At 35.7% G+C, this 14,860-nt stretch overlaps 1 protein-coding gene across 1 annotated transcript in view; it reads right to left on the reverse strand.

The window, feature by feature from the left end:
• Positions 1-14,860, reverse strand: part of mad1l1 (mitotic arrest deficient 1 like 1) — a 936,602-nt gene that overhangs the window by 522,206 nt on the left and 399,536 nt on the right. The window lies entirely within an intron of this gene.

The following is a 14,860-nucleotide window of genomic DNA, read 5'->3' on the forward strand; positions in this document are numbered from 1 at the left end:
ATCTTTGAAGCTTTTGTGAAAGTGTTTATTTGATCTTTGGAACTCCGGCTTTACACATTCTACAGTTTATGCCTACATTTTGTAACATTTATTACTAAAATATGAAAAAGTTTCTGTTTTAACAATGTGTTTACACAGATTACTGTAGAAACGGAACACACATGAAATGTGTGTGTTCCAAATAACGATCTATTATTTCCACGCTAAAACTCCACTTCTCATTCATGCACGTTCTAAGTCGGAGGGGGGATAGAATAGCTGGCTGCTGACAGCTTGTCTTTATCAGCACATTTAGAGGACAAAAGACGCTGGTGGAGAGGTGTGAACGGATTTAAGAAGCGATTTAAGGTGGGCCGGATCTACGAGTTTTTTCGTAGGCTCTGGTAATTCTAGTGTTAACGCAAGCATTAAACATGGTGGCACAGTGGAGTAGTGGTAGCAATGAGCTGGCACCCAGTTCAGGGATTATTCCTGCTTCTCACAAGATGCCTGCTGGGATGGGCGTGACACTGGATGAAATAATTTATTGCAGCAGTACTGTCTCTGTCAAACATATCAATCCCATACTCCTGTCCTTCCATTTTCTATCTCCACTTAACCAATTGCCACACAATAAGAGTCTGTAATAAATGAAAAACCAGCTGTAAGCTTAGAACACTGATTCTTCAAAACCTTTTAGGAATATTGAAAAGTCTTCATTATACAGGATTAATAATTCCTTCAATGAATCCATCCATCCATCCCTCCATGGTTGTGCCAGTCCTAGCAAGCATCAAGTGTGAGGCAGAAACAGTTCCTGGAAGGGGCACCAGCTCATCACAGAGTTAATTTAAGCACACACATACACTAGTAGTGTCACTTTAGCATCACCAAATACCCTAACCCAGGCATGTCAAACTCACTACCATTGGTGGGCCGCTTCGACTGCCATATGTGCATCAGCGGGCCGCACTGTAACAAATACTATTATACAAAGTTACTGTAGCTTTCTTTCCAATACTGAAAACTTTAAAAAATGTAACACTTAAAGTTTAAAGTTTAAAGAAAAGCAATTTATTTCCATACAGTCTCCATACAACAGTGTAGAATTAGAGTCTTAGCCTCTTAGCTACAGTAGGTCCTTATATTATATTCATTATATTATATTCATTGCTTATATAGGAGCCTTACAGTGTGAGATTTATTTCATTTGTCCCGACACTTGGCATCTCTTGTTAGTAACCAGCTCGTCAATATCAGGCTTGAAATCTTGTGCAGCTGCAACTTTTATGAGGGATGAAAGGTGCTCGACGGCAAGTCTTGAGCGATGTGGGGTTTTGGTAGCTTTCATTAACGAAAACAATTGCTCACAAAGGTAAGTGTTTCCGAACATTGACAGTACTCTCGATGCCAACTTACGGATCTACACATACGAGGGTGGCAGGTAAGCATACAAGCCTGGCACACCAACTTCGTTGTATTTTGCCTTCAGAATAGAATCTGACTGCACTTCAATCAATTCCATTTGGATATTCTCAGGCACATTCTCAACGTTGTAAGAGAACAGCGCAATGCCTTGTTTGTGTGAACTGACATCACGAAAATGCTCACTGAATTCATTGCTCAGAAATTCAAGTTGGAAAACAAATTCTCCAAAAATCAAATTTTACTTTACTAAGTTTACTTCAAAGTTTATATTGTAAAATAAGCCGATTTGCAAAAAGCCACCTGACCTACAATACTTTTACAAACTCAAAATCACAAAAATATGTTAATAAACAACTCACCAACTTCTCGCGTCCACTTCAGATCTTCAGCTGTAGTCTGCACTAACCGTTCGTTACAATACTAGCACAAATTTACATGAAACTAGAGCAAAAAAACGTGAAAATATGCAGGCTATTACTACTCGTGATGGTCAGTTCTGCCAAGTGGCCAGTCTCAGCAGCCCAGTCAGTAGTGTAGCCTTAGCAGGGGCGGCTCTAGGCTCGTGGCGGCCATGGGCAGAGAAAGAATCGGTGGCCCCTTCGCCTGGCAATGTCAATACGGTATCATATGCATGGCGGATGGCCACATCCGTTGCGGACACTGCATAGCTGCCTCGTGCTCATGACACGCTTCTATATATGCGTGTCCATAACTTGAAAACCAAGTGGCGGCCCATGATATTCTCATTATGGCAGAACGTTATAATACTACATATAGCTTACTGCTCCGACTCTAGCAACATTTGTAAATACAGCGTACTAATTAACAAGAAACACAATGTTTTTCGGCCACATTGCCGTCAGCTGTGTCGTTATTTTCTCTTTCTGTTTTATATTCAATATATATTGGCGTGGCGGCCCCTGGGATTTGGTGGCACTGTGCAGGTGCACAGTTTGCACATGACTAAGGCCACCCCTGCTGCAGTCTAGCACTTCAGTTGTGATGCTGCGGCTCATTAACTTTGGTCAAGGCTCGTGGCTATACTAGCAGATGACGTTTCCAGTACCGTAATGCCATGGGAAAACGCGCTTTTGTCAGAAGGCAGAAGTAAGAAAAGACAATAAGTAACACCGAAGATGCAGAATGATTCAATCACAAACAATAGTAATCTTTTTGTACAAGTTCAGTACTAACTAGGATCTGTCATGCGGGCCGCATGCGGCCCGGGGGCCACGTGTTTGACATGCCTGCCCTAACCTGAATCCCTTTGGAAGGAAACCGAAGCACACAGAGAAAACCTACCAGGAAAACATACAAACTCCAGGCAAGGGACACCCACGATGTGTCTCCCTTTCTGAGAGCCAGCAGCACTTCTGCCACATCACTGTGCCCCCACGTGTTTAATTATCTACAGTACACATTATTTAAATGAATTTATCTGTAAAATGTAATATAGATACTTTAATACATTTAATCATAAAAATATCAAGTATAAATCCTAGTATTCTAACAGCACACAGCTCCAAGAGGATAGCTCTTGGAAATCTACATAGACGTAGAAGCCAGTCATCACCATGGGACAAGAAGACAGTATGATCTGTAAATAGTGCTCTTTTCTAATTCTTCCACTTGCAATGTCTTCTAATAACGCAAAAGCAGCCATGGTAGTTGGCCAACTTGATTACAATCAAGTGAATTAAATTTGTAAACAATATACAATTAATTTTGGTATATCTCATAAAGCCCATGCAATGGATGTGAATCTAAAAAAGAAAGGGAGACCACAAAGAAACAGTAGCACTGCTTTGATGATGGAGGCCGCCCGCTTCCAAAACCAAGCAGAAACGTGCATACACATGGTTTGAGGCTATCATGAACATGTGCATCGGTTTACATCAAAGGATAGTTTGTTTTTATCTCTAAGTGAGCATGGAAACAGGCTTACGTACCGTTTACACATGAGGCCCCAGGTCTTCTTTCTGGTGAATAAATGATCAAAAGAAAAGTACAACATTCATAATATCAATTCATCAGCAAACAAGCAATTTTGCTGAAATGAATGGTGAGATTGTGTTTGAACAATGTCATTCGGGTTACTATACTACAAAGACTGGATTCCAAAGAAATTCGGGCAAGGAAAAACCAACCAGAAGTTCATCTTTTAAAAAGTCAAGATAACGTAGCCTTTTGTGCTTTGTGAAGATGTACTGAGAATTTTATTAACAATTTCAAACCTCACAAAAACATCAACTAAACTGAAGAGGTACCACAAAATAAATTCTCCACATTAGTATTAAAAGGAATATGGAACAACAAACTCAGTTAGCAAGCATTACATAATACTTAGAGTAGCTATTAACTCACCAAACAAGTAAGAAGGTCTAGATTAGCACGCATGTCTTACAAACTATTAAGTAACGTGTCAGTAAATTTCATTTCAATGGCATACGTTATACAAAAAATAGAAAAACAATTTAGTCTGCGGATATTATTGCAACTAAATGACAAGTCTGTCTTTTACCTATTTATTTGTTTAATTATAAAGAACCCGGAGTTCAACAAATATCTAGGAAGATCAGTGGAGCCTACCTAAGTGCTTGAGCACATTAGTCACTGGCCAGTTATTTTAAGTGTCTATTACCACCATTAACAATGAAGTGACTTTCATCATGTGAAACAGAAAAATAAGCTAAGGTAAGAAATAAGAAATTACTTTGAAAATTCACCTTGACAGAACCAAATGAATGTGTAAAATGATGTTACAACATTATAATAAACAAACAATACTACGTGTGTGTATGGGGTTGGTGGTTGTCAGGTTAGATGTGTTTAGCAGTAGCGGAGTTTAAATGTAAGTAAATGCATTTAAAAGCACCAAAGTAAACATACATTATGGCATGAAAATATTCAAGCAAAAAGCAAGAAAAGGACAATCCAGTAAAATTATGAACAAAATGTAAATATAAAAAGAGGAAAGAAAAAATAAATGTTTGTGAAATTTTAACACTGAAATTAATTGCAATTAAATCAATTTCAGCTATATCATCTACATTGAGAGGTCACTATATTAGGTGCACCTCCTTAATCTGCCATTGTGTCCCATAGTTGTTAGCAATAAAGGATGTCGATTCCAAATACATTGTTCCACTTCTACTCAAAGATACCAGATTGTGTTAAGATCTGATGAATGTGGACACTATGACATTAAGCTCAATTTACAATCATGATCCTACAAACATCTATAGAGATGTTCCAGATCTTTGAAAGCACAGACCGAAAGTTTAAGAAACAGCTTCTTTCCAATGGCCATAAATACATTGAATAAAAATAAGCAAATTACGGCTGGTTAAATAATTTTTGGTCAGTGCTGGGAAAGAGATTCATACATACTACTGCTGCTCTCGTGCAGCTACTCCTCAGTGAAATGGTATTATTTATTGTGTTACTACTGGTTTCATTTTATCTCATTTCTTTTTAAATATACATTTTACATATAATACACTGTTTTCTATAAACTGGGGTAAATGTGCAATATCCTTTAGTGCAATGACATTTTTTTTAATGTTATTTTTATGTTGTTGTACTTGTGTGTTTTATGTGTTGTGTAGTACTGGTTTGTTTTTGTTGTTTTTTTTTCACAAACGTAACGTCATTAGCTTGTTGTATTCAATTGGGAGTGGCACTCATAATTTTGTTTTAATTTTTATAACAATGACAATAAATGCTTTCTATTCTATTTCAGTGTCTTTCCAGGCTTGAGTTATGGATCATTACCCTGATAAATAATCCATTCCCAGAGGAGTAGAATGTAGCATTCACTTTCTTATGTGTGTACTTATACAATTGCTTAGAAACAAAACATAATGAGACATTAAAGCAATGTTCAAGTTATACCACAGGACCCACAGAATCACAGTCTACACTAATCCACAACCTCCACAAGCCTGAATTGCTGACACCCATCAGACAGATCTTTGAATATAGACATTTAAAAAGCATGTTTTAGTTCTTTAATCACTGTGTACCACCATAAATCAGAGGATTTTCTTCAAGCCCAAGCACCCAGGTATCCAGAGTTTGTGCTTTTTTAATCACTGGAAATGCAGTCTGCTTTAATTTTGATAGAAGCAGACTTTGTTGGATTTTAGCTGTCATATTCAGTCTAATACATAATTTGCATTTTATTACGTCTCTTTTACCAATAATAATGAAAACAGGTATCAGTAAATAAAATTTAGATCATCTGTTATTCTGAATAAGTCACATGGACCTTATTCACAAGTGGTATGAAACTGACAACAGGACCAGCACTGGCTGAACGTCTTTTGGGTGGTGGCCAATTCTCAAAACATTTGTGACGGTGCTGTGGACAAAAACCCCAGCAGAGTGCCAATCTGCATTCCAAGCCACTTAGATCTTTACTATTTCTAATTCTACCATTCAGTGGACACAAATCACCCTTTGGTACCTTCCTCAAATAAAAAATATTGCCAATACATATTTACCTCATTTATTTACACAGATGGGAGTAGATTCATACCACTGCAGGTCTGACATTGTGGTCAGCAACACAGGAGCACCGCAGGGGACTGTACTTTCTCCGGTCCTGTTCAGCCTATATACATCGGACTTCCAATACAACTCGGAGTCCTGCCACGTGCAAAAGTTTGCTGACGACACTGCTATCGTGGGCTGCATCAGGAGTGGGCAGGAGGAGGAATATAGGAACCTCATCAAGGACCTTGTTAAATGGTGCGACTCAAACCACCTACACCTGAACACCAGCAAAACCAAGTAGCTGGTGGTGGATTTTAGGAGGCCCAGACCCCTCATGGACCCTGTGATCGTCAGAGGTGACTGTGGACAGAGGGTGCAGACCTATAAATACCTGGGAGTGCAGCTGGATGATAAATTGGACTGGACTGCCAATACTGATGCTCTGTGCAAGAGAGGACAGAGCCAGCTATACTTCCTTAGAAGACTGGCATCCTTCAACATCTGCAATAAGATGCTGCTGATGTTCTATCAGACGGTTGTGGCGAGCGCCCTCTTCTACGCGGTGGTGGGCTGGGGAGGCAGCATTAAGAAGAAGGACGCCTCACGCCTGGACAAACTGGTGAGGAAGGCAGGCTCTACTGTAGGCATGGAGCTGGACACTTTGACATCTGTGGCGGAGCGACGGGTGCTCAGCAGGCTCCTATCAATTATGGAGAATCCACTGCATCCACTAAATAGTATCATCTCCAGACAGAAGAGCAGCTTCAGCGACAGACTGCTGTCACTGTCCTGCTCCACTGACAGACTGAGGAGATCGTTCCTCCCCCAAACTATGCGACTCTTCAATTCCACCCGGGGGGGGTAAACGTTAACATTATTCAAAGTTTTTGTCTGTTTTTACCTGCATTTTTATTACTCTTTAATTTAATATTGTTTTTTGTATCAGTATACTGCTGCTGGAGTATGTGAATTTCCCCATGGGATTAATAAAGTATCTATCTATCTATCTAGGCAGGTAAACATACTGATGAGCTCCAAATTTGTTAAACATTTACTATCATTTTTCCTTTTCAATTTTTAATAAGACCATACTGTAGGTGTATAACATCACTTATAACAAAGTGATACAAGTGAAGACAAATAAAAATAATGTAATAATTATGATTAATTGTTTGCTAGTTCTAAACTTTAAAAGACTAACAATCTGGAAACCTGGTTAAACAGTTTATTTGCTTTGAAAATGCTTTCTAAGAACACACTGAAGTAATCACTACCCCTCCACTCTGTAAGAAAAGATATTCAATAAAAAGTTAATTTACTGTAGTATCTGAGGAAAGAATGTATTGCAATTGAAGATACGTCTGTGGGAAAGATAGAAAGCTTCACGGTTGTCAAATATACACCCTATGTGGTGAGACAACAGAGTCAGTTGTTAATGTACATTGTGCATGAGAAGTTAAGATAGCTCTTGATTATTTCTATGAATACTGTACAGCTTTCTAATTCATTTTATTAGCATTATCAGCATGTTGACATTGGTGAGATTTTACATTTAAAGAGAAAGGCAAAAACAAAACATAATGTTTCAAATCTTTGCTCCCTACCTTAAAAAATAAAAAGGAATTGGACAAAAGACTTCACAGGGAAAAAAACAAAATCTAACACTGCTCAGTCAAAATAGAATTCTAGGACTTAAGCAGGAGAGAGTTTAGCCTATGACGCTTTATTTTACTTGTTATTTCTAATTGTATATCAAGAAGGAAATTAAAACTCCACACAATTAACTCTGAATACAGGTAGACAGGGCATGCAGACATACAGGCAGACCAATAGATAGATAAGAAAGGCACTACCCTGGATGGATAAATAGATACACAGAGAGATAGAAAATAAGGGCCAGGCAATAAGTAGGCGAACATCTTAAAATTATGAGGTTATTAAGTTACTCTTAACCCTTAATTATCCATTATGCTAACCAGTTTAGCACCCAATTTGTACTAATAATCTTCTTAATTAATCTAGATTTATTACCAGCATTCCACAGGTAAGGCTAGAATGTGCCCTCTGGCAGGATAAATATTCTAATACTACCTGCTAGTATACTATGCATGTTAGTGGTCTATAATTTTCTCTCTCCCCCCCCCCCAACATGAGGGGGTTTCTGATTTTTGGGGTTGTATTCAAGTCCTTTGCTCAGGGCAAGGCATTGTACAATGCAGCACAAAGACTCGAGTGTGATTAATGTTCAAAGGGAGTTATAAAACAGTGAGGCAATGAAGTAGAATGGAAACCAGTGGGACATGACATTATATCCAACCAATGACACAGCATATGTCTAATTTTATGTAAAGTGCTTATGAAAAGGTATGTGGTTAAGTCACCCAGTCATTTTTTTTTTTTTTTTAATTCTGGTAATGAGCAACATATGGTGCATGTGTTCTGCTTCATGAAAGAATCAGCTGTTTATACTTGAATAGTTTAAATAAACGTTCCACTTTAACAAATTAATTTTAAATATGTGGTATATAAGACAAACAAATTTCAAAGTATTACATATATAGATAATTATATTGTATAGTAATATATAATTGAAGATTTTTGCTCATGCCAAACCAGTCCTTTGAGAGAACACTGATACCAGAGACTGTCGCTTCTTTTTCACTAACTGGCTACACATTATGTGGCCATTTAACCTTAACAGCATGAAAGTTGTCAGGTACCTAAAAAGAGCATTGTCTTTGAACATGTACACACACCAAAACAGTGTGTGTAAGAGAGAAAATATTGTCTAGGAGTACTCTGAATACAGCACAGACAGGAAGAATAGCAAGTATGTAATCAAGTAGACTGACAGAATTGTGGAGCTTAGATAAAGGGAAAGAACGCAATGAATTAAAAAGCATACTTAAACTACTTTCACGAAGATGACTAAAAAAGACTGAAGACTAAAATGCTTAAAAAATATCCTACCAAAGAAGCTAAAAAGACAAGCTACACTGGTAAATAAAGTTTTGCTTCACGTGTATAGAAAATTGCTGCCCATTCATCTCAGGTGTTCAAACTGAAAAAGAGTCAGTGTACAGGTATACCTATTTATGGAGTTAAAGAATGTCTACCATTTGTGTGAATTACTTGCTTTGATAAGGTATTGTTAAGTTTAAAAATCAAAGTTTAAAAATAAGCATGTTCCTTGAATAGGTAGACACTGGTACAACATGAGTGAATTGTATTATAACATGTTCAGAAGACAACTCTATAAATTATTCTGGGCGGGGGGGGGGAGTGACTCATGCTTCTTTTATTGGACACATCAATATGCTTCTATGATCTTTTTGGTATGTAGGGACAGATCCTTGTTTAAAATAAAATGAAAACTAAACTGAAATTCTATCTTTATAATAAAAAAAAACAATTCAGGTAAGTCAATAATAAAAACTAAAACTAATTTTATTGCATTTTAAACAAATTTGAAAATGACTGGGCGGGTGAAAATGGCATAGAAATATAAACAAATTAAAAAAAAATGATTACCATAAACCGGGCAGACAAGCTACAGTCAGTCATCGAACAGATAAATACATATAAGTATTCTTTAGAACTATGCATTATCAGAACGCAAAATATGTTATTGGCCAAGGACAACAAAAACTGGACTAAGAAAGAAAAAGTAGCACCCATTATATCAGGGGGGTGAAATTAATGTCATGTTGTTGAATATTTTCTTGGTGCAGGGTCCAATTATATGAACATAAAAAACGTGTACTTTACAGAGATTGGACATTGCTGTCAATGAGGCACATCAATGAATTATAGCAGTGTTTCCATCAGAGTCATGAACGGGTCTGAATGATTTGTTGGGGAGGTCAACCTACAAGACTGACTTCAACTCATTAAGATTATGTAAAAGAAGTCTGAGACGGACAATCACTAGAAAAACATGAGTAGTGTAATGGGTACTTTGTCATTTCTTGCAATTCCTAATCATATAATTTGAGGTGAAGAGATGCAGAATGTGAAGAGAACCACCACAAATACACGAAATATTTTGGAATCAATTTGTGTAAAGTTGATGTGATTTGCACAAATGCCAGAGCATGGCACAATGTTTCTTAGTTTGCCCTCAGACCTCAGAGGGTTAAATTTAATTTTTGAAGCCTATTAAGATAAAAATGAATTGATGGTCAACTCTTTCCTTTTCATCATCTAGAGGAATTAATACTGAAAAACTGGATATCTTTCTAAAGTTTTAATAACTTTTCCAGAGGATTTCGACATATATTAATAAATTCTTCTTTAAAAAAACATCAGACACATTTGAAAATAGGTTAATTTGAAATGCAAAGAAGCCAAAGATTTAAAACAAAAAAAAATCATTAACACAAAGATCTAAAAGATTGCAGGGGCATGGCACTACCGAACTTCCAATTCTACTACTGGTTGTTGAATATTTCTTTTCTATGACATTGAATGGAAGAAACGATGGTGTCAAACTGATAATAATTTATGACAAAAATCAAGGATTAACTGGGCTTTTTTTTCTTCAGCTGATCACCAAAGGATTGGAACAAATTGCCATTTCATGGCAGATAACTTCTCTAACTTAATAAATGTAATTGAGACAGACCTAATCATTTTCACAAGATTCATAGACACACTGTGATATGTCTGTTTTTGCTCATGAAATTTCTTAACAAATGGGGCATGATCTATAGTTCATACAGTTTTCTAAGCATTCATTATTTATTACATTAATGAACTTTAGTTTTTGTGAGTAACCTGTTTACTAAAAAAATATCTATTGAGTTATTCATTCTAATACTATTTCTGTACAATACAAACAGGAGAAAAACACTCAGTGCTGACCAGGAGATGTCCATGCAGCTAAACTGTAGATACTGTATATTAATATAATCACAAACAACTTGTTTCTTATATGATAAATGCGAATATTGTACCCATTGACTAAAAATGTCTATGCTTTTCAGAAAAGTGGGCTATGGAAGTTTAATTCTTAGTATTCTTTAGTATGGCACAGAAAATACAGTCGTGCTCTCAATTTTGTTGAGAGTCCCACGACTGTTTTAAAAACAGTCTTTAATCTCTCAGGGGCGAGAAATCTCTCACCTGTGCAGCCTGCAGTGTGTGTCATAATTAACGTAGATCTCTGCAGTATTCTTGTTTCATGAAAGGTCTGAAAAAGTTATTTCATAGCTGATTGAACATCAAGGCTTGACTTGAGCGCTAATCAATAAATTGTCTAAGCAGGCATGTATACAGTACTGTACAGCAAATACAGTAGGAACACCAGTGCATTTTGTGTACTGCCAACGTTAAGAAAAACTCATCACAGTGTAATTACAGGAACATTAACAGCCATTCTACTATAAATGCAAGATAGTTCAGTTTATTTCATTAAACAGGATTAAATAGAAGTTATATAAAAAAATAGTGTGGTTAAATGAGTGCAGCTAAAAATTATTATTTAGAGTGTGGCACAGCATGAGTGTATTAAATTGTGTAAAATAAATCGCCATTTTCTAAATAAGCATACATAATAGATTTTTTTTACTATCCAATTCTAAATAACATTAAATAGATGACTGATTTATTATTTTTCAAGTCATTGATTGTATTCTAATTGTATAATGCTACGTACATATTTATTTTATACTCTAGAGTAATTACTTTGTACTTCATTTTATTAAATTAAATATGTTCTGTACTTTTCCACCACTCAGGAAAATAAGTGATCCATACTGAATACACTGCAATACTTCTCTGAACACTCCCAAGTATATTTACATTAAGGTGCAGAAGTAAATTGTCAGAAGCTTTATATAAAAACATTGAAAAAATTAGAAAGAAACTAAGAAGCGAAGAGAGAGAGAAAGAATTGCTTGGGCAGCAACCAAGACCTTAAAAAATTATTACTTATTTTGACACTATTTGCAGCCTTTATTTGCTGAAAACCTTCAGCAGCTCTCATATTCTCATAGTAGAAAGAACACAACTAAGCTATAGAAAAATCATTCCCTTACAATTATTTTTTTCAGATCATGCTTAATAAGTCCATCTTAACTTTTACAAGTAATGCTAACTTATAATCACATAAACATCCAATACTAAAACAAAAATGTCTTTAAAAAGTAATGAACAATCTCCAGTTTGTATCTGCTATACTTATTACTTATTTTACTTACATACAACCAGAAGGATTTAAATCAATGAAGTCATGAATTTAACAGTTTGACAAATGTTTAATTATATCCCATTACATGTGCTAGCAATGTCACACAAGAATGACCCAATGGGATTGTGTGCTGCAAGTGTTAAAAGAATCATTAAATAAATCACAAGATTCAATGGGGAAATGTAATTTTTCTTCTAAAGAATGACTTCAGGGACAGCCAATAAAAGAAATCTTTTTAAGCTATCACTTTTCATATCCGAATTATACAAAGGGTTGACAACTAAGCAGGCCTCATTGTGTATTTAAAGATCCCAGAGCCAGGGGAAAAAAATATATAGATATCTCCAAAGAGGAATAAAAAAAAATTCTAGATCGTTCCCACTGTTCTACTCCAATACTGCTTTTGCTCTTCCTAAGATGGTTGAATAATTGTTTGAAACAATTGATATAATAATTTAGTGGAACTGATTGATCTTATTATTTCCTTAATCTATGGAGTGAATGTTGATCAGTTTGATCTTTTCAAGATTATATTAAGAAACAATAATTCACTGCTACTGATCAATAACTTAATAGAATTAATTATGCGCAGATTATATTTCATTTCTTAGTCTCTGGAACAATATTAACATTGATATTTATTAAGATTAAAAATAATAATTTAATTGAAAAAACATAACTAAAAGTCTAAAAGCCAGTAACAGATAACACATTTTAAGTCTAAGGTCTTGTGCTTTTAGGCCAAATTTGGTGGGCATTTGATTATAATGCCTGCTAAAGAATAACAAAACTTAGAAAGCAGAGAGACAGTTCATCACAAAATAAAAGTTAGAAAATTAATTGTGAACTTTAACTTTACTGCCAGGTAACATAATTGCTATTAATTCTTGTAGTGTTACATCAATACACTTAACAAGGTAAATACAATTAACATAATATACAATACATGAGACTATCACAATATTGTCTCTCTCGCAAAAACAAAATCACTGGACTTTTCTGTTACAGTTTTTTAACAAAGGGAGAATGTGCACATATAGAAAAGAGCATGAAAATCAAGTTTTCTATGTAGAAATACAAGCTCATAAGCTTACAATACCAAAATGCAAATATCTGAGCTAGCCATGTCAAATACAGTGTTATACAAGATTTTCTCAGCAAGGCATTGATCTCAGTGACAAGAAAAAGAAATCCAAGTATAAAGATTTATGTAAAATTTACAGAATTGGAGAAGTTTCCTTTGTTCTGAAGCAGCAGTATCTCTTCAGGAGGGAGTACAAGATTGACATCTATGGACAACTTTGAATGTGTAAGATATGAGCCAAGTAATTATAAGAAGATCTTCTCAATGTTCTAACATTGTTAAAACGTATCTCATCTGTGTACTTGTCATGAAAAAATTTCCCCTTAACTAGACCTTATTTTGGGTTCTACTGTTTTAATAAAACTTGCTTGCCCCTCTAATATAGTGTATACATACCAAAGGTTGAGCAAGACAGAGCAATAGTGATTGATTTTAATGAGAAAACCTATAATAAAACAAATGAAGGAACGTAATTGCTTAAATAATGCACACACACACATATACGCAAGCCTATGACTGTCAAGACAGAGGTTGCAGATCAGAAAGGTTTTCTCATATCCATCATTTTCATACTCTTCAATAATTTTTAAAAATAAGAGAAAGATTGGTGATAAAAGTCTACAATTACATAGTAATAAAAATGAAATACCATGAACAATTAAGCATTTTTTTGCTTAAGTGAAAAAGAACTGCTTTTTAATCACTTTACTCTTTATACTTGCATAGATAAACAAGTGTTTTATAGCCAAATTATCTGCAGCAGCAATATTCCAGTCTTTCTTTAATTCTTTAAACTGCTTTAACTACCTGTCTTTACAAACCCATCACCTAAAAGGGCTTCACACTCAAAGCAAAGATGGCTTTCATTGCCTTTTTTTGCTGACTTAATTATACTTACTTATAAACAGTCATCTAAATCAATTGTTACTCGGGCATGACTTCATTGGCTTTATTTGACACAATGCCAGTGTTAACAAGACTCACTGCTTCACTTCTAAATTATTTTGGGGAAGATGACAAAAGGGTCAAAAGTAAAACATAAAGGGGGAAATAAAAATAAAGAGATTAAACATCAAGTACTACAACCTGACCACTTATTACAAACTAAAAGGATTACTAAAATTTTACATAGTAAAATAAGAATCTACACTAACAAATCTAAAGAGAATCTCATTAGGAACAAAGCTACTATGATCCACTACTGGAGCCAGACCTTTAAATGGTGTTTGCCAGCATGTACGTGGTGGATAGCTGAACCACAAAGCTGATAAAGCTGATGCCTAAAAAGCTGCATTAAGCCACCATGTTCTCTACTAGGATGTGGAAAGTACCTACTCAGACAACAAAAGAGTTGGAACTTGTGTGGGAGGTTGAAAAATGCAGAGCAGGTGCAGTTGAAATCAACTTTATGCACAGTAGTGGATTGGTGGAGTGGTGGCTCTGAGGATAAGGATCTGTGCTGGTATCCAGAAGGTTGCCGGTTCGAATCCCCGTCATTGCTAAAAGAGATCCTATTCTGCTGGGCCCTTGAGCAAGACCCTTAACCTGTAATTGCTCCAGGGGTGCTGTACAATGGCTGACCCTGCGCTCTGACCCCAAGGGGTATGCAAAAACTAACAAATTCCTAATACAAGAAATTGTATAAGGCGAAATAAAGAACAAAAAAAAAAAAAAAACACACA

The sequence above is a fragment of the Erpetoichthys calabaricus genome, chromosome 11 (genome assembly GCF_900747795.2).
Source record: "Erpetoichthys calabaricus chromosome 11, fErpCal1.3, whole genome shotgun sequence".
NCBI lineage: Eukaryota > Metazoa > Chordata > Cladistia > Polypteriformes > Polypteridae > Erpetoichthys > Erpetoichthys calabaricus.